Genomic DNA, 24,734 nt, shown 5'->3' with positions numbered 1-24,734 from the left:
TTAAACATACCAGGTTATTTAACGATCAGGAAGGACAGGCAGGAAGGAAGGGGAGGTGGGGTGACGATATTAATAAAGGAAGGAACCACTGTAATACAGAGAAATTATATTGGGTCAAAAGAGCAGGATAATGAAACAGTTTGGGTGGAGGTAAGGAATAATAAAGGGAAAAAAGCACTCGTGGGCGTAGTCTTTAGGCCTCCGAACAGTTGCAACTTTGTTGGACAGAGTATCAATCAGGAAATAGTTGAGGCTTGTAATAAGAGAACATCTATAATTATGGGGGATTTTAACTATCATATTAATTGGACAAATCAAATTGGGCAGGGCTGCCTTGAGGGTGAGTTCATTGAGTGTATTAGGGATGGCTTTCTTGAGCAGTATGTAACTGAACCGACCAGTGGGCAAGCAACCTTAGATCTGGTCCTGTGTAACGAGACAGGATTAATTAAAAATGTCCTAGTAAAGGATCCCCTTGGAATGAGTGAACATAACATGGTTGAATTCCATATTCAATTAGAGGGTGAGAAGGTTGGATCTCAACAAGCGTGCTAAGCTTGAATAAAGGAGACTATGAAGGTATGAGAGCGGAATTGAGTAGAGTGGATTGGGAAAATAGATTAAAGGGTAAGACGATACATGATCAGTGGTGTACATTTAAGGAGTTATTTTACAACTTCCAAAAAAGATATATTAAACTGAGAAGAAACGGTTGTAAAGGAAAAGACAGCCATCCGTGGCTAAGTAAAGAAATTAAGGATAGTATTCGACTAAAAACAAGGGCATATAAGGTAGCCAAATCTAGTGGGAGGATAGAGGATTGGGAAAACTTTAAAAGACAGAAAAAATAACAAAAAGATTGATTAAGAAAGGGAAGATAGATTATGAAAGTAAATTAGCAAAAAAATATAAAAACAGATAGTAAGAGTTTTTATAGTTATATAAAAAGAAAAAGGGTGGCTAAAGTAAATGTTGGTCCCTTAGAGGATGAGACCGGGAAATTAATGGTGGGAAATATGGAGATGGCAAAAACACTGAATGAATATTTTGTATCAGTCTTTACAGTAGAAGACACTAAGAATATCCCAACACTGGACAAACAGGGGGCTAAGGGGGGGGAGGAGCTAAACACGATCAAAATCACTAAGGAAGTGGTACTCGGTAAAATAATGGGACTCAAGCCGGATAAATCACCTGGACCTGATGGCTTACATCCTAGGGTCTTGAGGGAATTTGGGATAGGGATTGTGGATGCATTGGTAATAATTTTCCAAAACTCCCTGGACTCAGCAAAGGTCCCGGCAGACTGGAAAACTGCTAATGTAACACCCTTATTTAAAAAGAGCAGTAGACAGAAGGCTGGAAACTATAGACCGGTTAGCCTAAAGTTTGTGTAGGTAAAATTTTGGAGTCCATTATTAAGGAGACAGTAACAGGACATTTGGATAAACATAATTTAATAGGACAAAGTCAGCATGGTTTTATGAAGGGGAAGTCATGTTTGACAAATTTGCTGGAGTTCTTTGAGGAAGTAACATATAGGGCGGATAAAGAGGTATCAGTGGATGTAGTGTATTTAGACTTCCAAAAGGCATTTGATAAGGTGCCACACAAAAGATTATTGCTTAAGATAAAAAATCACGGGATTGGGGGTAATATTCTGGCATTATAGAGGATTGGCTATCTAACAGAAGGCAGAGAGTTGGGATAAATGGTTCATTCTCAGACTGGCAATCAGTAACTAGTGGTGTTCCGCAGGGGTCAGTGCTGTGTCCCCAACTCTTTACAATCTATATGAACGATTTGGAGGAGGGGACCGAGTGTAACATATCAAAGTTTGCAGATGGTACTAAGATGGGAGGGAAAGTAGTGAGTGAGGAGGACATAAAAAACCTGCAAGGGGACATAGACAGGCTAAGTAAGTGGGCAGAGATTTGGCAGATGGAATACAATACTGGAAAGTGTGAGGTTATGCACTTTGGCAGGAAAAATCGTCGAGCAAGTTATTATCTTAATGGCAAGAAACTGGAATGTACTGAAGTACAAAGGGATCTGGGGGTCCTGGTGCATGAAACTCAAAAGGTTAGTATGCAGGTGCAGCAAGTGATTAAGAAGGCCAATGGAATGTTGGCTTTCATTGCTAGGGGGATAGAATATAAAAATAGGGAGGTATTGCTTCAGTTGTACAGGGTATTGGTGAGACCGCACCTGGAATACTGCATACAGTTTTGGTGTCCATACTTAAGAAAAGACATACTTGCTCTCGAGTCAGTACAAAGAAGGTTCACTCGGCTAATCCCGGGGATGAGGGGATGGACATATGAGGAGAGGATGAGTAGATTGGGACTCTGCTCATTGGAGATCAAAAGAATGAGAGGCGATCTTATTGAAACATATAAGATTGTGAAGGGGTTTGATCGGGTGGATGCGGGGAGGATGTTCCCGATGATGGGTGAAACTAGAACTAGGGGGCATAGTCTTAGAATAAGGGGCTGCTCTTTTAAAACTGAGATGAGGAGGAACTACTTCACTCAGAGGGTGGTAGGTCCATGGAATATGCTGCCCCAAAAAGCTGTAGAAGCTACATCATTACATAAATTTAAAACAGAAATAGACAGTTTCCTAGAAGTAAAGGGAATTAAGGGTTACGGGGAGCGGGCAGGAATTTGGACATGAGTCTAGGTTCGGATCGGACATGGCCCTGTGGGTAGCGGAGCGGGCCCAGGGGCTGTGTAGCCTGATCCTGCTCCTATTTCGTGTGTCTAATTCTGTTAGATTCAGGAGATGGTTCTGTGATAGTAGATTGGCGGCTAGGATCAGATCAGCCATGATCTTATTGAATGGCGGAGCAGGCTCGAGGGGCCGATTGGCCTACTCCTGCTCCTATTTCTTATGTTCTTATGGTCTTATAGGGTCTGAGGAAAGGGAGGAACTGAAAGAAATCAGTATTTGTAGGGAAATGGTGTTAGGGAAATTGACGGGATTGAAGGCCGATAAATCCCCAGGGGCTTACAATCTACATCCTAGGGTACTTAAGGAAGTGGCGCTAGAAATAGTAGATGCATTGCTGATCATCTTCCAACATTCGATGGAATCTGGAACAGTACCCATAGATTGGAGGGTAGCTAATGTTACACCACTATTCAGAACAGGTGGTAGAGAGAAAAATGGGAATTACAGACCGGTAAACCTGACATCGGTAGTGGGGAAAATGCTAGAGTCCATTATAAAAGATGTAATAGCAGAGCACTTGGAAAACATTGATAGGATCGGACAAAGTCAACATGGATTTACAAAAGGTATATCGTGCTTGACTAATCTACTGGAATTTTTTGAGGATGTAACTGGTAAAATAGATCATGGAGAACCAGTGGATGTGGTGTATTTGGACTTTCAAAAAGCTTTCGATAAGGTCCCGCATAAGAGATTCGCGTGTAAAGTTAAGGCACATGGGATTGGGGGCAAGGTATTGACTTGGATAGAGAACTGGTTGGCAGACTGTTGACAAAGAGTTGGAATAAATGGGTCTTTTTCCGAGCGGCAGGCAGTAACTAGTGGGGCACCGCAGGGATCGGTCCTTGGACCCCAGCTATTCACAATATATAATAATGATCTAGACAAGGGAACTAGATGTAATATCTCCAAGTTTGCAGATGACACAAAGCTGGGTGGGCGTGTGTGCTGTGAGGAGGATGCCGAGAAACTTCAGTATGATTTGGACAGGTTGGGTGATTGGGCAAAAGCATGGCAGATGCAATATAACGTGGATAAATGCGAGGTTATCCACTTTGGTGTCAAAAACAGGAAGGCAGATTATTATCTGAATAGCAATAGATTGGGAGAAGGGGAAGTGCAACGAGACCTGGGTGTCCTGGTACAGCAGTCGCTGAAGTTAAGCATGCAGGTGCAGCAGGCAGTTAAGAAAGCAAATGGTATGTTGGCCTTCGTAACGAGAGGGTTTGAGTACAGGAACAAGGATGTCTTGCTGCAGTTGTACAGGGCCTTGGTGAGACCACATCCTAAGTATTGTGTGCAGTTTTGGTCGCCTTATCTGAGGAAGGATGTTCTTGCCATGGAAGGAGTTCAGCGAAGATTCACCAGGCTGATACCTGGGATGGCAGGAATGACGTATGAGGAGAGATTGGGTCGATTGGGCTTATACTCGCTGGAGTTTAGAAGAATGAGAGGGGATCTCATTGAAACTTATAAAATTCTGACAGGACTCGACAGACCAGATGCAGGAAGGATGTTCTCGATGGCCGGGGAGTCCAGAACCAGGGGTCACAGTCTAAGGATAAGGGGTAAGCCATTTAGGACTGAGATGAGGAGGAATTTCTTCACCCAGAGAGTGGTGAACCTGTGGAATTCTCTACCACAGAAGGCAGTAGAGGCCAGTTCATTAAATATATTCAAGAAGGAGTTGGATATATTTCTTAAGGCTAAAGGGATCAAGGAATATGGGGAGAAAGCAGGGACCGGGTACTGAATTTGGATGATCAGCCATGATCGCATTGAATGGCGGAGCAGGCTCGAGGGGCCGAATGGCCTACTCCTGCTCCTATCTTCTATGTTTCTATGTTTCTATGTCCTTATATGTGATAAAATTAATACTCAACTAGAAACCGTTCTAGAAACCAGGAAGCTGGTTAAAAGACAGAAGCAGAGTGCGGTAGTTATTGGGTGTTTCTTTGAATGGACGATGTAAAGAGTTGGCCCCCCTGCATCACTGCTGCGACCGTTGCCCTTCTTGCTGTTTCAACAATGTGGACTTGGGTACAGGAGGCAGACGTATCGACATTTGCTGCTAACACGAAAAACAGGGAGCCTGGGTAGCTGTGAAGGAACCGTCAGTGAACATTTAGAGAAGAATATGGAGAGGAAATTTACACCAAATGGTGTGTTAAAAGCTACCGAAGAGTCTCCAACAATAGATATTTACAGAGCAGAGGAGACCATTCGGCCCACTGCGTTAATTCTGGGTCTTTGCCACAGCAATACTAAACTAAACCCACTGACCCACTATCTCCCCATAGACCTGTATCAATCGCAAACTAATCCCACTGCCCCACTCTCTCCCCAAAGCCCTGTAACAACCCAAACTAATCCCACTGTCCCGCTCTCTCCCCAAAGCCCTGTAACAATCCCAAACTAATCCCACTGACCCGCTATCTCCCCATAGCCCTGTATCATTCCCCAAACTAATCCCACTGCCCCACACACACCCCATAGACCTGTATCAATCACAAACTAATCCCACTGCCCCGCTCTCACCCCATAGCCCTGAATCAATCCCAAACTATTCCCACTGCCCCGCTCACACCCCATAGACCTGTATCAATCACAAACTATTCCCACTGCCCCGCTCTCACCCCATAGCCCTGAATCAATCCCAAACTAATCCCACTGCCCCGCTCACACCCCATAGACCTGTATCAATCACAAACTAATCCCACTGCCCCGCTCTCACCCCATAACCGTGAATCAATCCCAAACTAATCACACTGCCCCACTCACACCCCATAGACCTGTATCAATCCCAAATAAATCCCAGTGCCCCACTCTCTCCCCATAGCCCTGTGCTGGCACTTTGAAAGAGCTCTGCAATTAATTTCATTCACCTGCCCTTTCCCCATAGCCCTGTAATGTTTTTCCTTCAAGTATTTATTCAACTTCCTTTTGAAAGTTACTATTGAATCTGCTTCCACCGCCCTTTCAGGCAGCGCATTCCAGATCACAACAACTTGCTGCTTAAAAAAAATGTTTCCTCATGTCACCTCTGGTTCTTTTGCCAATCACCATAAATCTGTGTTCTCTGGTTACCGAAACTTCTGCCAGTGGAAACACTTTCTTCTTATTTATGCTATCAAAACTGTTCATAATTTTGAACATCTCTATCAAATCTCCTCTTAACCCTCTCTGCTCTAAGGAGAACAATCCCAGCTTCTCCAGTCTCTCCACATAATTGAATTCCCTCATCCCTGGTACCATTCTGGTAAATCTCCTCTGCACCCTCTCTAAGACCTTGACATCCTGTGTTGACTTTAACAACATAGCACTGATTTGACACGTTCCTGTGAAAGATCATTGATCTTTAAGAGATTGTAAATATCACCTGCTTGCTGCTGGGGTTTGCCGATGTTGAGCTGAGACTGTAAGTGCAATGGTTTTGAAATGACAATCAGAGGGGATGTGGTTTAGATGTCACATGAATGAAATGACAGTTTCATCTTAAAAAGGAGAAGTGTAAGTGAAGGCAGTCCCCGCGGAGGCTGGATTGGCTCGTGTGTGTCATGGGCTGTGGTAACCCACTGTCCAAACTGCCTACTGTGTGCAGCAGCAGCTGTAACAGCTGGGAGCCCCTTTCTTTATCTTTACAACTTCCCTTCTCCACCTCTCCCCTCCTGCTGAAACCCATCACAACTGGTCCTCTGCTCAGCCATTGCCCACAGCCAGCAGGGCGAGTGGACAAGAAGCCAGGCTCATTCACCTTCTCCCTAACACAGGGCCACAGACACCAATTGTAACCGCTGCCCAGGCTCAGGTCAGCTCCCTCAGCACAGGCCGGGGATGAAGCCTGGGCCTTTCCAAATGCAAGGAAGCAAGAAACAAATACTGGCCAGGAAAGTCTCAGCGAGTTCGAGTAATCTGTGCGTTTGTTTGATTGAAACCAAAACAGCTTCGAACACGAGGATGCTTCACACAGGTGGAGAAATTCAGTTCACTTTTTCGACACAATTCAAAGCAGCAGAAGCAATGAACACGTTGAAACCGGCAAATATGAACACATATATCACTAAGCAACAACAGAATAAGGAGCATATGGCACAGAAAAGGAAGAAATGAAAGAAAGATTCAAAGAAAGAAAGAAAGTACAAGGACTTGGGGTTTTATACACGGGCACTGTGTTTCTTTCTGCGCCGGGGCAACAGAGGGCACAATCAGAACATCAGCCACATTAGTGCCTGAAACATGGTTCAATAGGAACAGGAGGAGGTCATTCAGCCCCTTGAGCCTGTCGAACAGGATCAGGAGGAGGCCATTCAGCCCCTTGAGCCTGTCAAACCGGAACAGGAGGAGGCCATTCAGCCCCTTGAGCCTGTCGAACAGGAACAGGAGGAGGCCATTCAGCCCCTCGAGCCTGTCAAACCGGAACAGGAGGAGGCCATTCAGTCCCTGTAGCCTGTCAAACCGGAACAGGAGGAGTCCATTCAGCACCTCGAGCCTGTCAAACCGGGACAGGAGGAGTCCATTCAGCCCCTCGAGCCTGTCTAACCGGAACAGGAGGAGGCCATTCAGCCCCTCGAGCCTGTCAAACCGGGACAGGAGGAGACCATTCAGCCCCTTGAGCCTGTCGAACAGGAACAGGGGGAGGCCATTCAGCCCCTCGAGCCTGTCAAACCGGAACAGGAGGAGGCCATTCAGCCCCTCGAGCCTTTCGAACAGGTACAGGAGGAGGCCATTCAACCCCTCGAGCCTGTCAAACAGGAACAGGAGGAGGCCATTCAGCCCCTTGAACCTGTCAAACAGGAACAGGAGGAGGCCATTCAGTCCCTCGAGCCCGTTACACTGGAACAGGAGGCCATTCAGCCCCTCGAGCCTGTTACACAGGAGGAGGCCATTCAGCCCCTCGAGCCTGTTACACTGGAACAGGAGGCCATTCAGCCCCTCGAGCCTGTTACAATGGAACAGGAGGACATTCAGCCCCTCAAGCCTGTTACACAGGAACAGGTGGAGGCCATTCATTCCCTTGATCCAGTTACACAGGAACAGCTAATTTATTATTAATGTTTCATGTGATGTGTTTGCTCTGAAAAAATTGTTAAAAATTTTGACTTGCATTGGCCGGGAATCGAACCCGGGTCTCCCGCGTGGCAGGCGAGAATTCTACCCCTGAACCACCAATGCTGACAGTGACCATCAAAGCCATTTTCCAGTAGCTACAATTTATTTTTGACTTTTGTTAATGGAAGCGAGGACACTGCGGTAAAATAAAAAGCGAAATGCAGCAGATGCTGGATCTGAAATTGTTCATTAAATGTTGGAAACACTTCACAGGTCAGGGAACATCTGTGGACAGAAAAACACAGGGTTAACCTTTCAGTTCCATGAGCTCTCGGTAGAACTAAGATTTTGCAGCTTTGTAGGTCCCGTGTGAGTTTCCTTCCAAACTTTTTAAACTTTTAAACTGCTCAAAAATTACAAAATTAAGAAACTAACCTTCCCTCGAAAAATAAATGGCCTGCACAGGGATCAAACCCGTGACCTTGTTGTTATTAGCACCACGCTCTAACCAACTGAGCTAACCAGCCCATCTATAAGGTTCATCTATAGTACCGTCCCTGTTTCTGGTCTTTGCCAGCTAAATCACTTTGTCTTTGAAGGCTGTAAAAGAAGGACTTGCATTTCTACTGGGCTTTCACGACCTCAGGACATCCTAAAGTGCTTTGCAGCCAATGAATACTTTTTGAACTGTTTTGCATCTGTGACAGGTAGATTGGTCAGGAGGAGGTCAAGTAGGTTTTCCCCTCGTGTTGGTTCCCTCACCACCTGCCTCAGGCCCAGACTGGCAGCCATATCCTTCAGGACTCGAACAACTTGGTCAGTATTGCTGCTACCGAGCCACTCTTGATGATGGGCACTGAGGTCCCCACCCAGAGTACGTTCTGTGCCCTTTCTGCCTTCAGTGCTTCTTCCAAGTGATGTTCAACATGGAGGAGCACTGATTCATCAGCTGAGGGAGTTTGATAGGTGGTAATCAGCAGGAGGTTTCCTTGCCCATGATGTTCCTGTGTAACAGGCTTGAGGGGCTGAATGGCTTCCTCCTTTTCCTGCATAACAGGCTTAACAGGCTGAATAGCCTCCTCCTGTTCCTGCATAACAGGCTCGAGGGGCTGAATGGCCTCCTCCTGTTCCAGTGATACAGACTCGAGGGGATGATTGGCCTCCTCCAGTTCCTGTATAACAGGCTTGTGGGGCTGAATGGCCTCTTCCTATTTATGTGTAACAGACTCAAGGGGCTGAATGGTCTCCTCCTTTTCCTGCATAACAGGCTCGAGGGGCTGAATGGCCTCCTCCTATTCCAGTGATACAGGCTTGAGGGGCTGAATGGCTTCCTCCTTTTCCTGCATAACTGGCTTAACATGCTGAATAGCCTCCTCCTGTTCCTGCATAACAGGCTCGAGGGGCTAAATGGCCTCCTCCTGTTCCTGTATGATAGGCTCGATGGGCTGAATGGCCTCTTCCTGTTTATGTGTAACATACCCGAGGAGCTGATTGGCCTCCTCCTGTTCCTTTATAACAGACTCGAAGGGCTGAATGGCCTCCTCCTGTTACAGTATAACAGGCTCAAGGGGCTGAATGGCCTCCTCCTGTTCCTGTGTAACAGGCTCAAGGGGCTGAATGGCATCCTCCTGTGCATGTATAACAGGCTCGAGGGGCTGAATGGCCTCCACCTGTTCATGAATAACGGGCTTGAGGGGCTGAATGGCCTCCTCCTATTCCTGTGTAACCGGCTCGAGAGGCTGAATGGCCTCCTCCTGTTCCTGTCTAACAGGCTTGAGGGGCTGAATGGCTTCCTCCTTTTCCTGTATAACACGCTCGACAGGCTAAATAGCCTCCTGCTGTTCCTGTATAACAGGCTCGTGTGTCTGAATTGTCTCCTCTTGTTCCTGTGTAACAGGCTTGATGGGCTGAATGGCCTCCTCCTGTTACTGTGTAACAGGCTCGAGGGGCTGAATGGCATCCTCCTGTGCATGTATAACAGGCTCGAGGGGCTGAATGGCCTCCTCCTGTTCATGTATAACAGGCTTGTGGGGCTGTATGGCCTACTCCTGTTCCCGTATAACAGACTCGTGTGTCTGAATTGCCTCCTCCTGTTCCAGTGTAGCAGGCTTGAGGGACTGAATGTCCTCCTCCTGTTCATGTGTGGCAGGTTTGAGGGGCTGAATGGCCTCCTGCTGTTCCTGTGAAACAGACTCGTGGGTCTGAATTGTCTCCTCCTGTTCCTTTATAACTGGATCATGGGTCTGATTTGCCTCCTCTTCATCCTATGTAACAGGTTCGAGGGGCTGAATGGAGATCTACTGTTCTTGTACAGATCTTGTATCGCTGAACGGCTTCCTCCTGTCCAATGCAACAGGCTCGAGGCGTTAAAGGCCTCCTCTTGTCCCTGTGTAACGGGCTCGAGGGGCTGAATGGCCTCCTCCTGTTCCTGTATAACAGGCTAAAGGGGCTGAATGGCCTCCTCCTGTTCCTGTGTAAAAGGGTCATGGGACTGAATGGTCTCCTCCTGTTCCTGTGCAAAACGGCCATGGGACTGAATGGCCTCCTCCTGCTCCTGTGTAACTGACTCAGGGGTTGAGAGCACTCAGAGGGAAAGTGTCGGGGCGGTAGTTTCCCTTCTCTGAATTAACGATTTACTGCAAAATGTACCATCAGTGGAGGAACCACCGCACCCTGATCCAAAATCCGACCCTGGTGGGACTCGAACCCACAACCTTTGAATGCCTTAATCTGTCATACAACTAGAAGTCCAATGCGCTATCCATTGCGCCACAGAGCCAATTACGTAAAATTTTATTGCAAAAGCAAAATAGTGTTGATGCTGGAAATCTGAAATATAAACAGATGAAATGCTGGAAACACTCTGCATGTCAGGCAGCATTCCATGTCTGTTTAAAAGTGGTCTACTTTCAGTCCCAGATCATTCTGTGTCTGTTTAAAAGGGACATGCTGTCAGTCCCGAATCATTCTGTGTCTGTTTAAAAGGGACATGCTGTCAGTCCCGGTGTGATGAAATATATTCCATTCATGACTGCCTGTTTTCTGTGTCTTGTAACTGCCAGTTTTCTGTGTCTTTTCCCTTCCCCCAGTCCTCATGTATTATGTATTGGAATGTGCTGGAACTGGTTGTGTGCAGGGCTCAGCCCATACCTGGCTCCTTTGTAATCTAACTTCAGTCCGGCATCAGCCTCCTGAAGGTAGACATCTCTCTATTTTACGTGTTATGTTCTGATTTAATAAAAGCCTTACTTTTGTTCTGCTAACTTCGAGTCTCGGAATAATTGAGGCACATCAATTTTATTAACTCAATTTTCAACACTATGGATCAACTCCTGAAACCCGAACGTTTGGATTTGGATCAACATTCTCCAGACGCATCAGCACGCTTCGGACACTGGTTTGACTGTATGGAATTCTTCCTGGACAATTCCGCAGCCGTCAAAGACGCTACGGACACTGCGAAGATGAGACTCGGAATGCTACGGAATTGGGTAAGCCACCGGGTTTACCCCCTCATCCAAGACGCCGTTACGTCCCTGGCCGCCTGCAACACCTTAAAGGCGCATTACCAGCAGCCTACGAATGAGGTGTATGCTAGGCATCTACTCGCGACTCGCGCACAGCGACCTGGGGAATCGGTGGAGGAGTTCCTAAGCATCCTGAAAAAGCTTGGCAAGGACTGTAAGTTCCGAGATGTAAAAGCCGCAGTGTACACTGACGAGCTTGTTTGCGATGCCTTTATCACAGGCCTCAGCTCCACTCACATCCGGCAAAGACTGCTGGAAAAAACGGGGTTGGACCTGAAACAGGCTGCGGACACCGCGCGGACCCTGGAGATGGCCCAGAGAAACTCGGACGCCTACTCTTCAGCCCGTGCCGCCCACGCCGCCACGTGTGCGCCGAGGGCGCCGCCATCTTGGAAGGCATCTTCCCCGCCCGGCAGCCCGACACCGGCGGGGCCCAGCTCTCACCCCAGAAGCCCTACGACAGCCGCGACGCGTCAAGGACCCAACTGCTACTTCTGCGGGCAGCCAAAGCACACCAGAAACCTATGCCCGGCGAAAGGCACCACCTGCTTTAAGTGCGGTAAGAAGGGGCACTTTGGGAAGGTGTGCAGAGGGAACCCCGCCGGAAAACCAACCGCCGGAAAACCCGCCACCGCCGCGTGTGCGCCGTGGGAGCGGCCATCTTGGACGCCATCTTGCCCGACCTCGTGGGGTCCGCCATCTTATGAGCAGACAGCGTGGACGCCATCTTGTCTCGATCAGGGCCCTACAGTGGCATCGGTCACAGTGGACCAGACCAGGCCGCATCCGCTATCCAAATCAATGGTGGACATCGAGGTAAACGGGTGCCGGGTTAAATGCTTAATTGACAGTGGAAGCACGGAGAATTTTATCCACCCTGAACTGGCACAACAACTCTCCCTAAAGGTGGTCCCTGCTCAGGGTACCATCTCTATGGCCGATAAAACCCAGACATCGACCATTCTGGGTTACTGCACGGTACAATTGTGCGTTAACGGAACTGTGTATGATAATTTTAAAGTATTAATCATGAAGAATCTATGTGCGAGCCTGTTCTTGGGTTTGGATTTCCAGTGCAACCACCAAAGCATCACGCTCAAGTACGGTGGGTCCCAGCCACCCCTCACAGTGTGCGGTCTGGCTACCCTGAAGGTAAAGCCGCCTTCGCTATTCGCGAACCTTACCCCTAACTGCCGGCCAATAGCGACCAAAAGCAGGAGGTACAGCTGGGAGGACAGGCGGTTTATCGCGACCGAGGTAGACAGGCTCCTGAAAGAGCGCATTATTGAACACAGCAACAGCCCGTGGCGCGCCCAAGTGGTAGTGGTAAGGGGTAGCGAGAAGAAACGGATGGTGATCGACTATAGTCAAACGATCAACAGGTACACCCTACTAGACGCCTACCCGCTACCCCGCATATCAGAAATGGTGAACCAAATCGCCCAATACCGGGTGTTCTCCACCATCGACCTCAAGTCAGCGTACCACCAGCTCCCTATCAGACCAGAGGACCGCCCGTACACCGCCTTCGAGGCGAACGGACGCCTCTACCAATTCCTCAGAGTCCCCTTTGGGGTGACGAACGGGGTCTCGGCCTTTCAGAGGGAGATGGATCGCATGGTCGATGACCACCACTTGCAGGCAACCTTCCCCTACCTCGACAACGTCACCATCTGCGGTCACAACCAGCAGGATCACGACTCGAACCTCGAGAAGTTCCTGAAAACCGCACAAAAACTCAACCTCACCTATAACGAGGACAAGTGCGTTTTCAACACCACGCGCCTCTGCACACTGGGCAGCGTGGTGGAGAATGGGGAAATCGGACCAGACCCCGACCGATTGCGCCCCCTACGGGAGCTGCCCCTGCCCAACACTCCCAAAGCCCTGAAAAGGTGCCTGGGGTTATTTTCTTACTATTCCCAATGGGTCCCCAACTACTCCGACAAAGCCCGCCCCCTCTTGAAAGCATCCTCTTTTCCGCTCTCTGCTGAGGCCCACGCCGCCTTCAAAAGCATTAAGCAGGATATTGAGCGGGCCACGCTACAGGCAGTGGACGAGAACACTCCATTTCAAGTGGAAAGTGATGCGTCCGACTTCGCCTTGGCGGCCACCCTCAACCAGGCGGGGCGGCCCGCAGCTTTCTTCTCGAGGACCCTCCAAGGCCCCGAGATCAGACACTCCTCCGTGGAAAAGGAGGCCCAAGCCATCGTGGAGGCAGTGCGCCACTGGCGCCACTACCTAGCCGGCAAACGCTTCACCCTACTTACCGACCAGCGATCGGTAGCATTTATGTTCAACAATAAACAGAGGGGGAAGATTAAAAATGATAAGATTCTTAGGTGGCGGATCGAGCTCTCCACTTTCGAGTACGACATCATTTACCGGCCAGGGGCCCTTAACGAATCCCCTGACGCCCTCTCACGAGGGATGTGTGCCAGCGCCACCGAGGATCGACTACAGACCCTCCACAACGACCTCTGCCTCCCAGGGGTCACGCGGCTGTTCCACTTCATAAAGTCCCGTAACTTACCCTACTCAATTGAGGAAGTTCGGTCTCTGACCAGGAACTGCCGCACTTGCGCTGAGTGCAAGCCTCGGTTCTTCCGCCCAGATAGAGCCCACTTAATCAAAGCTACACGGCCCTTCGAGCGGCTCAGCTTAGATTTCAAGGGCCCCCTCCCGTCCGTCGACCGCAATGTTTACTTCCTGAACATTGTGGACGAATACTCCCGTTTCCCATTCGCCTTCCCCTGCCCAGACATGACCAGCGCCACGGTCATTAAATGCCTCAGCAGCCTGTTCTGCCTGTTCGGTATGCCGAGCTATATCCACACGGATAGGGGGGCGTCCTTCATGAGTGAAGAGCTACGCCAGTACATGCTGTCCAAGGGGATCGCCACGAGCCGTACCACCAGCTACAACCCCCGGGGTAACGGCCAGGTGGAGCGAGAGAACGGGACAGTGTGGAAAGCAGTCACTCTAGCTCTAAGGACCAAGGGCCTCCCTATCTCCCGCTGGCAGGAAGTCCTCTCGGATGTGCTCCATTCGATACGGTCGCTATTGTGTACGGCCACTAATGCCACGCCTCATGAACGAATGTTTGTCTTTCCTCGGAAATCCACCTCAGGCGTATCCATGCCGTCATGGCTCTCCACCCCAGGTCCGGTACTCGTGCGAAGGCATGTGAGGGGCCACAAGACGGACCCTCTCATGGAGCCAGTACACCTACTCCACGCCAACCCCCAATACGCATATGTCCGGCACACCGACGGAAGGGAGGACACCGTGTCCATAAAAGACGTCGCCCCAGCCGGCATCGACAACAACCACGGCAATAGCAGCAACGACGATCACAGCAACCCTTACCCACCCACTATTCTTTCATCACCCCCGGAAGAACATCGACCAATGGCACCCCCACCAACTACCCCTTCAACAACCCCGGCGGCACCCCCGGCAGAGACCCAGGAGGCTACCGGGGACACCCAGCCGACACCCGCGGCACCACAACAGCCACGTCGGTCGCAGAGGACTATCAAACCCCCGAACAGACTAAATCTATAGAAGGGGTGAATGTGATGAAATATATTCCATTCATCACTGCCTGTTTTCTGTGTCTTGTAACTGCCTGTTTTCTGTGTCTTTTCCCTTCCCCCAGTCCTCATGTATTATGTATTGGAATGTGCTGGAACTGGTTCTGTGCAGGGCTCCGCCCATACCTGGCTCCTTTGTAATCTAACTTCAGTTCGGCATCAGCCTCCTGAAGGTAGACATCTCTCTAGTTTACGTGTTATGTTCAGAGTTAATAAAAGCCTTACTTTTGTTCTGCTAACTTCGAGTCTCGGAATAATTGAGGCACATCACCCGATTTATTCTGTGTCTGTTTAAAAGGGACATGCTGTCAGTCCCGGATTATTCTGTGTCTGTTTAAAAGGGATGTGCTGTCAGTCCCGGATCATTCTGTGTCTGTTTAAAAGGGACATGCTTTCAGTCCCGGATTATTCTGTGTCTGTTTAAAAGGGATGTCCTGCCAGTCCCGGATTATTCTGTGTCTGTTTAAAAGGGATGTACTGTCAGTCCAGGATCACTCTGTGTCTGTTTAAAAGGGATGTGCTGTCAGTCCCGGGTCATTCTGTGTCTGTCTAAAAGGGATGTGCTGTCAGTCCCGGATCATTCTGTGTCTGTTTAAAAGGGATGTGCTGCAAGTCCCTGGTCATTCTGTGTCTGTTTAAAAGGGATGTGCTGCCAGCCCCGGGTCATTCTGTGTCTGTTTAAAAGGGATGTGCTGTCAGTCCCTGGTCATTCTGTGTCTGTTTAAAAGGGATGTGCTGTCAGTCCCGGATCATTCTGTGTCTGATTAAAACGGGTGTTAAATAATATTATAGAGTCTGCCCCACAGAAACAGTCCATTTGCACGAACTAGTCTCCACACGAGGCTCCTCCTTCTCTATTTCTCCTCACCCCCCAAATAAAACTAGAATCAGTAATGGTAACCATGAAACTATCGGATTGTCGTAAAAACCCATCTGGTTCACTAATGTCTTTCAGGGAAAGAAATCTGCCGTCCTTACCTGGTCTGGCCTTTGTGTGACTCCAGTCCCATAGCAATGTGGTTGATTCTTAACTGCCCTCTGAAATGGCCTAGCAAGCCACTCAGTTGTAACAAACCGCTATGAAACAAAATAATAAAAATAATAAGAATGAAGCTGGACGGATCCATATCAGCCTCCTCTTGAGGTCCCCACCATCACAGAAGCCAGTCTTCAGCCAATTCGATTCACTCCACGTGATATCAAGAAAAGGCTGAGCACACTGGATACAGCAATTGCTCTGGGCCCTGACAACACCCCGGCTATCATTCTGAAGACTTGTGCTCCAGCCAAGCTGTTCTAGTACAGCTACAACACTGGCATCTATCCAACAATGTGGAAGACTGCCCAGGTATGTCCTGTCCACAAAAAGCAGGACAAATCCAATCCAGCCAATTACCGCCCCATCAGTCTACTCTCTACTCTCAATCATCAGCAAAATGATGGAAGGTGTCATCCACAGTGCTGTAAAGTGACACTTACTGACCATTAACCTGCTCATTGATGCGCGGTTTGGGTTCTGCCAAGAGCACTCGGCTCCCGACTTCATTAAAACCTTGGTCCAACATGAACGAAGGAGCTGACCACCAACATCCTGGGGGTTACCATTGACCATAAATACTGTGACAACAAGAGAAGGTCAGAGGCTAGGCATTATGCATCGGGTGTCTCACCTCCTGACTCCCCAAAGCCTTTCTACCATCTACAAGGCACAAGTAAGGAGTGTGATGGAATACTCTCCACTTGCCTGGATGAGTGCAGCTCCAACAACACTCAAGAAGTTCGACACCATCCAGGACAATGCAGCCCGCTTGATTGGCACCCCATCCACCACCTTAAACATTCACTCCCTCCACCACTGGCGCACCGTGGCTGCAGTGCGTACCATCTACAAGATGCACTGCAGCAACTCACCAAGGCTTCTTCAGCAGCACCTGCCAAACACGCAACCTCTTCCACCAAGATGGACAAGCGCAGCAGGCGCATGGGAACACCCCCACCTCCAAGTTCCCCTCCAAGTCACACACCATTCTGACTTAGAAGTATATTGCCGATCCTTCATCGTCGCTGGGTCAAAATCCTGGAACTCCCTCCCTAACAGCACTGTGGGAGCACCTTCACCACAGGGACTGCAGCGGTTCAAGAAGGTGGCTCACCACCACCTTCTCAAGGGGCAATTAGGGATGGGCATTTAATGCTGGCCTTGCCAGCGCACCCACATCCCATAAACGAATTTAAAAAATCCTATCAGCATATCCTTCTATTCCTTTCTCCCTTCCTCTTAAATGCATCTAGTAGAGCTCGCCTCAACTACTGCATTCTCAGTGCTCTTTGGCCAAAGAAGTTAATCCTGAATTCCCTGCTGGATTTATCGGTGAGTATTTATGACCTATCTTCTCTGAGCTAGTTCCTGACTCACTCACAGTAGGAAGCATTTTCGTACTGCTAATGTGCAGCTGCGATGGCCGAGTGGTTAAGGCGTTGGACTCGAAATCCAATGGGGTTTTCCCGCGCAGGTTCGAACCCTGCTTGCAGCGACTTTGATGCAAATTCTTTATTTCATCGGCTCCCTGTGGCGATCACTGGCCCCGAAATTGATCAGAATTCCCTCCACTGCACTTTATTTTACTGATTAACCCAAAGTTCCAATTGAAACAACATTAATTTATCGGCATCAATTAGATATTGTGGATTTGTTGGGAACGAGTGAGCAATACACACACAAAGCAGCATCAAAAATACTAATTAATAAAGAGCCCTGCAGTGTTTGGTATGGAATCACCTTCAGCTACGAAGTGGGAACACGGTTTGGTTTTGTAAAACTGAACACGAATTAATAAGTGTGTAAAAAGACCGTGGCAGGACTCGAACCTGCAATATCCTGATAACCTCAGAAATTAATACCGAAGTCTGACGCCTTATCCATTAGGCCATGCGACCAGTCGGAGTAATTTGCAGATCAGCGCCATCTGTGGACAGACAGACACAGGGTCAACCTTCCAGTTCCTTGAGCTCTCTGCAGAACTAAGGTTTTGTAGCTTTGCTTCAAAGTATTGCAGCTCCAATCTTTTCAGCAAATAGCAAAATTAAGAAACTACCCACACCATCAAAAAGTAAATGGCCCATACAGGGATCGACCCCACGACCTTGCCGTTATTAGCACCACGCCCTAACCTACTGAGCTAACCGGCCTGCCTTAATTCCTTTTGCTGTTAAATTCAATTTATGTTGATTTTTGGTTTTTGTCAGTTGTCAGTGCTCCGGTTTCCTCCCACAGTCCAAAGATGTGCGGGTTAGGTTGATTGGCTATGATAAATTGACCCTTAGTGTTAGGGGGATTAAATACGTGGGGTTACGGGGATAGTGTGGGATATGTGTTGGTGTAGGGGTTACGGGGATCGGGTGGGATATGTGTCGGTGCAGGCTCGACGGGCCGAAATGGCCTCTATCTGCACTGTGGGGTTTCTGTGATTCTGTGACTTCGAAGGCTGTAAAAGAAAGACTCTGATTTCTAAAGCGCCTTTCACCTGAGGACGTCTCAAAGCGCTTTACAGGCAATGTAGTTGTCGTCACTGTTGTAATGTAGGAAAAAGAGCAGCAGCCAATTTGTGCACAGCAAGCTCCCACAATGTGATAATCGAGGATAACCTGTTTTAGTGATGGTAATTTGAGGATAAATATTGGCGACAGGACACCGGGGTAAACCTCACCACCCCCTGCTCTTCTTACAATTGTGCCATGGGATCTGTTATGTCCACCCGAGAGGGCAGAGGGGGCATCAGTTTTGGAATTGTATTCCACCACAATCTGTAACCTGATGGACCGGTGTATTCCTCACACTACCATTAGCATCAAGACAGGGGACCAGCCCTGGTTCAATGAGGAGTGTAGAAGAGCATTTCAGGAGCAGCACCAGGCGTACCTAAAATGAGGTGCCAACCTCATGAAGCTGCAACTCAGGACTACACACATGCTAAGCTATGGAAACCGCATGTGTAGACAGAGCTAAGCGATCCAACAACCAACGGATCAGATCAAAGCTCTGCAATCCTGCCACATCCAGTCGTGACAATTTTAATTTAATGTAATTTGTTCCTAGGACTTGGGCATCGCTGGCAAGGCCAGCATTAATTGCCCATCCCTAATTGCCCTTGAGAAGGTGGTAGTGAGAAGCCTTCTTGGCCCGCTGCAGTCAATGAGGTGAAGGTACTCCAACAGTACTGTTAGGGAGGGATTTCCAGGATTTTGACCGAGCGACGATGAAGTTATGGTGATATATTTTCACGTCGGGATGGTGTGTAACTTGGAGGTGATGGTGTTCCCATGCACCGGCTGCCCTTATAAGAACATAAGAAATAGGAGCAGGAGTAGGCCATTCGGCCCCTCGAGCCTGCTCCACCATTCAATAAGGTCATGGCTGATCTGATCTTGGCCTTAACTCCACTTTTCTGCCTGTTCCCCCTTAACCCTTGACTCTCCGATAGTTGAACAATCTGTCTATCTCAGCCTTGAATATAATCAATGATTCAGGCTCCACAGCTCTCTGGGGTAGATAATTCCAAAGATTCACAACCCTCTGAGAGAAGAAATTCCTCCTCATCTGCGTCTTAAATGGACAAAACCTTATTCTGAAACTATGCCACCTGATTCTAGATTCCCCCATGAGGGAAAACAGCCTCTCAGCATCTACCCTGTCAAGCCCCCTCAGAATCTTATATGTTCCAATAAGATCACCTCACATTCTTCTAACCTCCAATGAGTATAGGCCCAACCTGCTCAACCTTTCCTCATAAGACAATCCCTTAATCCCAGTAATCAACCTAGAGAACCTTCTCTGAACTGTCTCCAATGCAAGTATATCCCTCCTTAAATAAGGAGAACAAAAATGTATGCAGCACTCTCGGCGTGGCCTCACCTGTACAGTTGTAACAAGACTTCCCTACTTTTATACTCCATGCCACTTGCAATAAAGGCCAACATTCTATTTGCCTACTTAATTACTGCATGCTAACTTTTTGTGTTTCATGTACGAGGACACCCAGATCCCTCTTAACCGCAGCATTCTGTAGTCTCTCTCCATTTTAAGAATATTTTGCTTTTCTATTCCCTCCACGGCCTCGCCCCTCCCTATCTCTGTAATGTCCTTTAGCCCCACAACCCCCTGAGATATCTGCGCTCCACTAATTCTGCCCTCTTGAGCATCCCTGATTATAATCGCTCAACCTTTCTGTTGCCCTAAGCTTTGGAATTCCCTGCCTAAACCTGTCCAACTCTCTTTCCTCCTTTAAGATGCTCCTTATAACCTATCTCTTTGACCAAGCTTTTGTTCACCTGCCCGAATTTCTCCTTATGTGGATTGGTGTCAAATGTTTTGTCTGAAAATACTCCTGTGCAGCTCCTTGGGACGTTTTACTACGTTAAAGGTGCTATATAAATGCAAGTTGTTGTTGCTGATGGTGGGGGGGGGATTCGGTGATGGTCATGCTGTTGAATGTGAAGGGGCGGTGGTTAGACTTTCGCTTGTTGGAGCTGGCCATTGCCTGGCACTTGTGTTGGCTGTTGTCATGTGTGGCACACAGTGACATATGTACAGTATTTGCCGATAGGATAGTGTATGATTGACAACTGCAGGATGTATGCCTAAAGATTAATACAGGAAATTGTCAGATAGAGTCTCGAAAATATAAGCTTATACATATGAGCTGAACCCGACGGCCGGTTTGTTCATGTTGGTTAGAGCGTGATGCTAATAACGTTCGATCCCCGTGCGGACCCTTCACATTTTTGTTTAGAGGTTCGTTTCGTCTTGTTCTTTTTGAGCAGCTTAAAAAGTTTGGAAGGAGACTCACACGGGACCTGCAATATTTTAATGCAAATCTGCCGAGTTAGTTCTGGACCTGAAAGGTTAACGCTGTGTTTCTCTGTCCACAGATGTTCCCTGACCTGTTGTGGTTAGGATCTGGAGTGCAGTGAATGAAAGGGTCGTGGCGGCAGATTCAAGAGTAGCTTTCAAAAGGGAAAAACATTGCAGGGCTGGGGCGAGTGAGTGGGACAAGCTGAAGTGATCTTGTTGAGACCCGGCACGGGCTCGTCGGGCCGAATGGCCTCCTTCTGTGCGGTATCTATTCTATGATTCTGTGAAAGACTCTATAAATACAAGTCTTTCTTTCAGAGCCTGCTGAGAATAAAGTGAATGAGCCGACAAAAAAGGATAATCAACCATAAATGAACTAAAAAGCAAAAGCCAGAAGGCTGGTTAGCTCAGTTGGTTAAAGTGTGATGCTAATAACGCCAAGTTCGAGGGTTCGATCCCCATGCAGGCCATTTGATTTTTGGTAGAGAGGGTAGTTTCTTGATTTTGTTATTTGTTGAATAGTTTGGATGGAAATCCACACGGGACCTGCAATTCTTTGAAGCAAAGCTGGAAATCCTGAGTTATGACCTGCGGAGCGTTTCCAACATTAAATGAACAATTCCAGATCCATCGGGACTTCTCGTATTTCAATCAGTGAACGGTTCACAGCCGCTGATTGGTTAACATAAGAACATAAGAAATAGGAGCAGGAGTAGGCCAATCGGCCCCTCGAGCCTGCTCTGCCATTCAATAAGATCATGGCTGATCTGATCCTAACCGCCAATCCACTATCACAGAACCATCTCCCGAATCTAACAGAATTAGACACATGAAATAGGAGCAGGATCAGGCTACATGGCCTCTGGGCCCGCTCCGCTACCCACAGGGCCATGGCCGATCCGAAACTAGACTCATGTCCAAATTCCTGCCCGCTCCCCGTAACCCTTAATTCCCTTTACTTCTAGGAAACTGTCTATTTCTGTTTTAAATTTATGTCATGATGTAGCTTCTACAGCTTTTTGGGGCAGCATATTCCATGGACCTACCACCCTCTGAGTGAAGTAGTTCCTCCTCATCTCAGTTTTGAAAGAGCAGCCGCTTATTCAAAGACTATGCCCCCTAGTTCTAGTTTCACCCATCATCGGGAACATCCACCCGCATCCACCCGTTCCAATCCCTTCACAATCTTATATGTTTCAATAAGATTGCCTCTCATTCTTCTGAACTCCAATGAGTAGAGTCCCAATCTACTCAACCTCTCCTCATGTGTCCATTCCCTCATCCCCGGGAGTAACCGAATGAACATTCTTTGTACTGACTCGAGAGCAAGTATGTCCTTTCTTAAGTATGCACACCAAAACTGTACGCAGTATTCCAGGTGCGGTCTCACCAATACCTTGTACAACTGAAGCAATACCTCCCTATTTTTATATTCTATCCCCCTAGCAATGAAAGCCAACATTCCATTGGCCTTCTTAATCACTTGCTGCACCTGCATACAAACCTTTTGAGTTTCGTGCACCAGGACCCCCAGATCCCTTTGTACTTCAGTACTTTCCAGTTTCTTGCCATTAAGATAATAACTTGCTCTCCGATTTTTCCTGCCAAAGTGCATAACCTCACACTTTACAGTGTTGTATTCCATCTGCCTAATCTCTGCCCACTGACTTAGCCTGCCTATGTCCCCTTGCAGGTTTTTTATGCCCTCCTCACTCACTACTTTCCCTCCCATCTTAGTATCATCTGCAAACTTTGATATGTTACACTCGGTCCCCTCCTCCAAATCATTAATATATATTGTAAAGAGTTGAGGACCCAGCACTGACACCTGCGGAACACCACTAGTTACTGATTGCCAGTCTGAGAATGAACCATTTATCCCAACTCTCTGCCTTCTGTTAGATAGCCAATCGTCTATCCATGCCAGAATATTACCCCCAATCCCGTGATTAATTATCTTAAGCAATAATCTTTTGTGTGGCACCTTGTCAAATGCCTTTTGGAAGTCTAAATACACTACGTCCACTGGTTCCCCTTTATCCACCCTATATGTTACTTCCTCAATGAACTCCAGCAAATTTGTCAAACATGACTTCCCCTTCATAAAATCATGCTGACTTTGTCCTATTAAATTATGATTATCCAAATGTCCTGTTACTTTCTCCTTAATAATGGACTCCAAAATTTTACCTACCACAGATGTTAGGCTAACCGGTCTATAGTTTCCAGCCTTCTGTCTACTGCCCTTTTTAAATAAGGGTGTTACATTAGCAGTTTTCCAGTCTGCCGGGACATTTGCCGAGTCCAGGGAGTTTTGGAAAATTATTACCAATGCATCCACAATCCCTACCGCCACTTCCCTCAAGACCCTAGGATGTAAGCCATCAGGTCCAGGTGATTTATTCACCTCGAGTCCCATTATTTTACCGAGTACCACTTCCTTAGTGATTTTGATCGTGTTTAGCTTCTCCCTCCCTTTAGCCCCCTGTTTGTCCAGTGTTGGGATATTCTTAGTGTCTTCTATTGTAAAGACTGATATAAAATATTCATTCAGTGTTTTTGCCATCTCCATATTTCCCACCATTAATTTCCCGGTCTCATCCTCTGAGGGACCAACATTTACTTTAGCCACCCTTTTTCTTTTTATATAACTATAAAAATTCTTACTATCTGTTTTTATATTTTTTGCTAATTTACTTTCATAATCTATCTTCCCTTTCTTAATCAATCTTTTTGTTATTTTTTGCTGTCTTTTAAAGTTTTCCCAATCCTCTATCCTCCCACTAGATTTGGCTACCTTATATGCCCTTGTTTTTAGTCGAATACTATCCTTAATTTCTTTACTTAGCCACGGATGGCTGTCTTTTCTTTTACACCCTTTTCTTCTCAGTGGAATATATTTTTTTTGCAAGTTGTAAAATAACACCTTAAATGTACACCACTGATCATGTATCGTCTTACCCTTTAATCTATTTTCCCAATCCACTCTACTCAATTCCGCTCTCATACCTTCATAGTCTCCTTTATTCAATCTTAGCACGCTTGTTTGAGATCCAACCTTCTCACCCTCTGATTGAATATGGAATTCAACCATGTTATGGTCACTCATTCCAAGGGGATCCTTTATTAGGACATTTTTAATTAATCCTGTCTCGTCACACAGGACCAGATCTATGGTTGCTGGCCCCCTGATCGGTGCAGTTACATACTGCTCAAGAAACCCATCCCTAATACATTCAATGAACTCATCCTCAAGGCAGCCCTGCCCAATTTGATTTGTCCAATTAATATGATAGTTAAAATCCCCCATAATTATAGATGTACCCTTATTACAAGCCTCAACTATTTCCTGATTGATACTCCATCCAACAAAGTTTCAACTGTTCGGAGGACTATAGACTATGCCCACTAATGGTTTTTTCCCCTTATTATTCCTTACCTCCTCCCAAACTGTTTCATTATCCTGATCTTTTATCCCAATATCATTTCTCTGTATTACAGTGATTCCTTCCTTTATTAACATAGCCACCCCACCTCCCCTTCCTTCCTGCCTGTCCTTCCTGATCGTTAAATAACCTGGTATGTTTAATTCCCAGGCATTGTCACCCTGCAGCCATGATTCTGTAATGGCCACAGGATCATACCCATATGTAGTTATTTGTGCCATTAACTCGTCTATTTTGTTACGAATGCTACGTGCATTCAGATAGAGAACTTTCAAAGATGTTTTATGACACTTAGTTCCTGCTTTTGCCCTTTTTATTATTCACCATTTACTCCATACCTTCTGCCCCTTCCTAACACGCTCTGGTTTTTAATTTCCCTCTGCTACCTAAGTCTATGACCTTCTCTGTTGTCATTTTTATTATTTGCTTTCGAGAAACCTCCCCCCCACTAGTTGGTTTAAAGTCCTCCCTACAGCCCTAGTTATATGATCCGCCAGGACTCTAGTCCCAGCACTGGCCAAGTGAAGCCCGT

General features: G+C 47.3%; 3 non-coding genes across 3 annotated transcripts; 1 reads left to right on the top strand and 2 right to left on the bottom strand.

Moving 5' to 3' along the window:
• Positions 1-7,834: 7,834 nt before the first annotated feature.
• On the bottom strand, positions 7,835-7,905 carry trnag-gcc (transfer RNA glycine (anticodon GCC)). The gene has a single exon. It is a non-coding gene; the product is annotated as a tRNA-Gly (tRNA).
• A 2,563-nt stretch (positions 7,906-10,468) lies between these two features.
• Positions 10,469-10,561, bottom strand: trnar-ucu (transfer RNA arginine (anticodon UCU)). Its single transcript has 2 exons — positions 10,525-10,561; positions 10,469-10,504 (listed from the first exon to the last, which is right to left on the bottom strand). It is a non-coding gene; the product is annotated as a tRNA-Arg (tRNA).
• Positions 10,562-17,357: 6,796 nt separating this feature from the next.
• Positions 17,358-17,439, top strand: trnas-cga (transfer RNA serine (anticodon CGA)). The gene has a single exon. It is a non-coding gene; the product is annotated as a tRNA-Ser (tRNA).
• The last annotated feature ends 7,295 nt before the right edge of the window (positions 17,440-24,734 follow it).

Source organism: Somniosus microcephalus, unplaced genomic scaffold, assembly GCF_052327205.1.
Source record: "Somniosus microcephalus isolate GS21.2 unplaced genomic scaffold, FLI_Smic_1.0 unresolved_chr8, whole genome shotgun sequence".
Taxonomy (NCBI): domain Eukaryota; kingdom Metazoa; phylum Chordata; class Chondrichthyes; order Squaliformes; family Somniosidae; genus Somniosus; species Somniosus microcephalus.
This window is presented reverse-complemented; position numbering and strand designations above follow the sequence as displayed.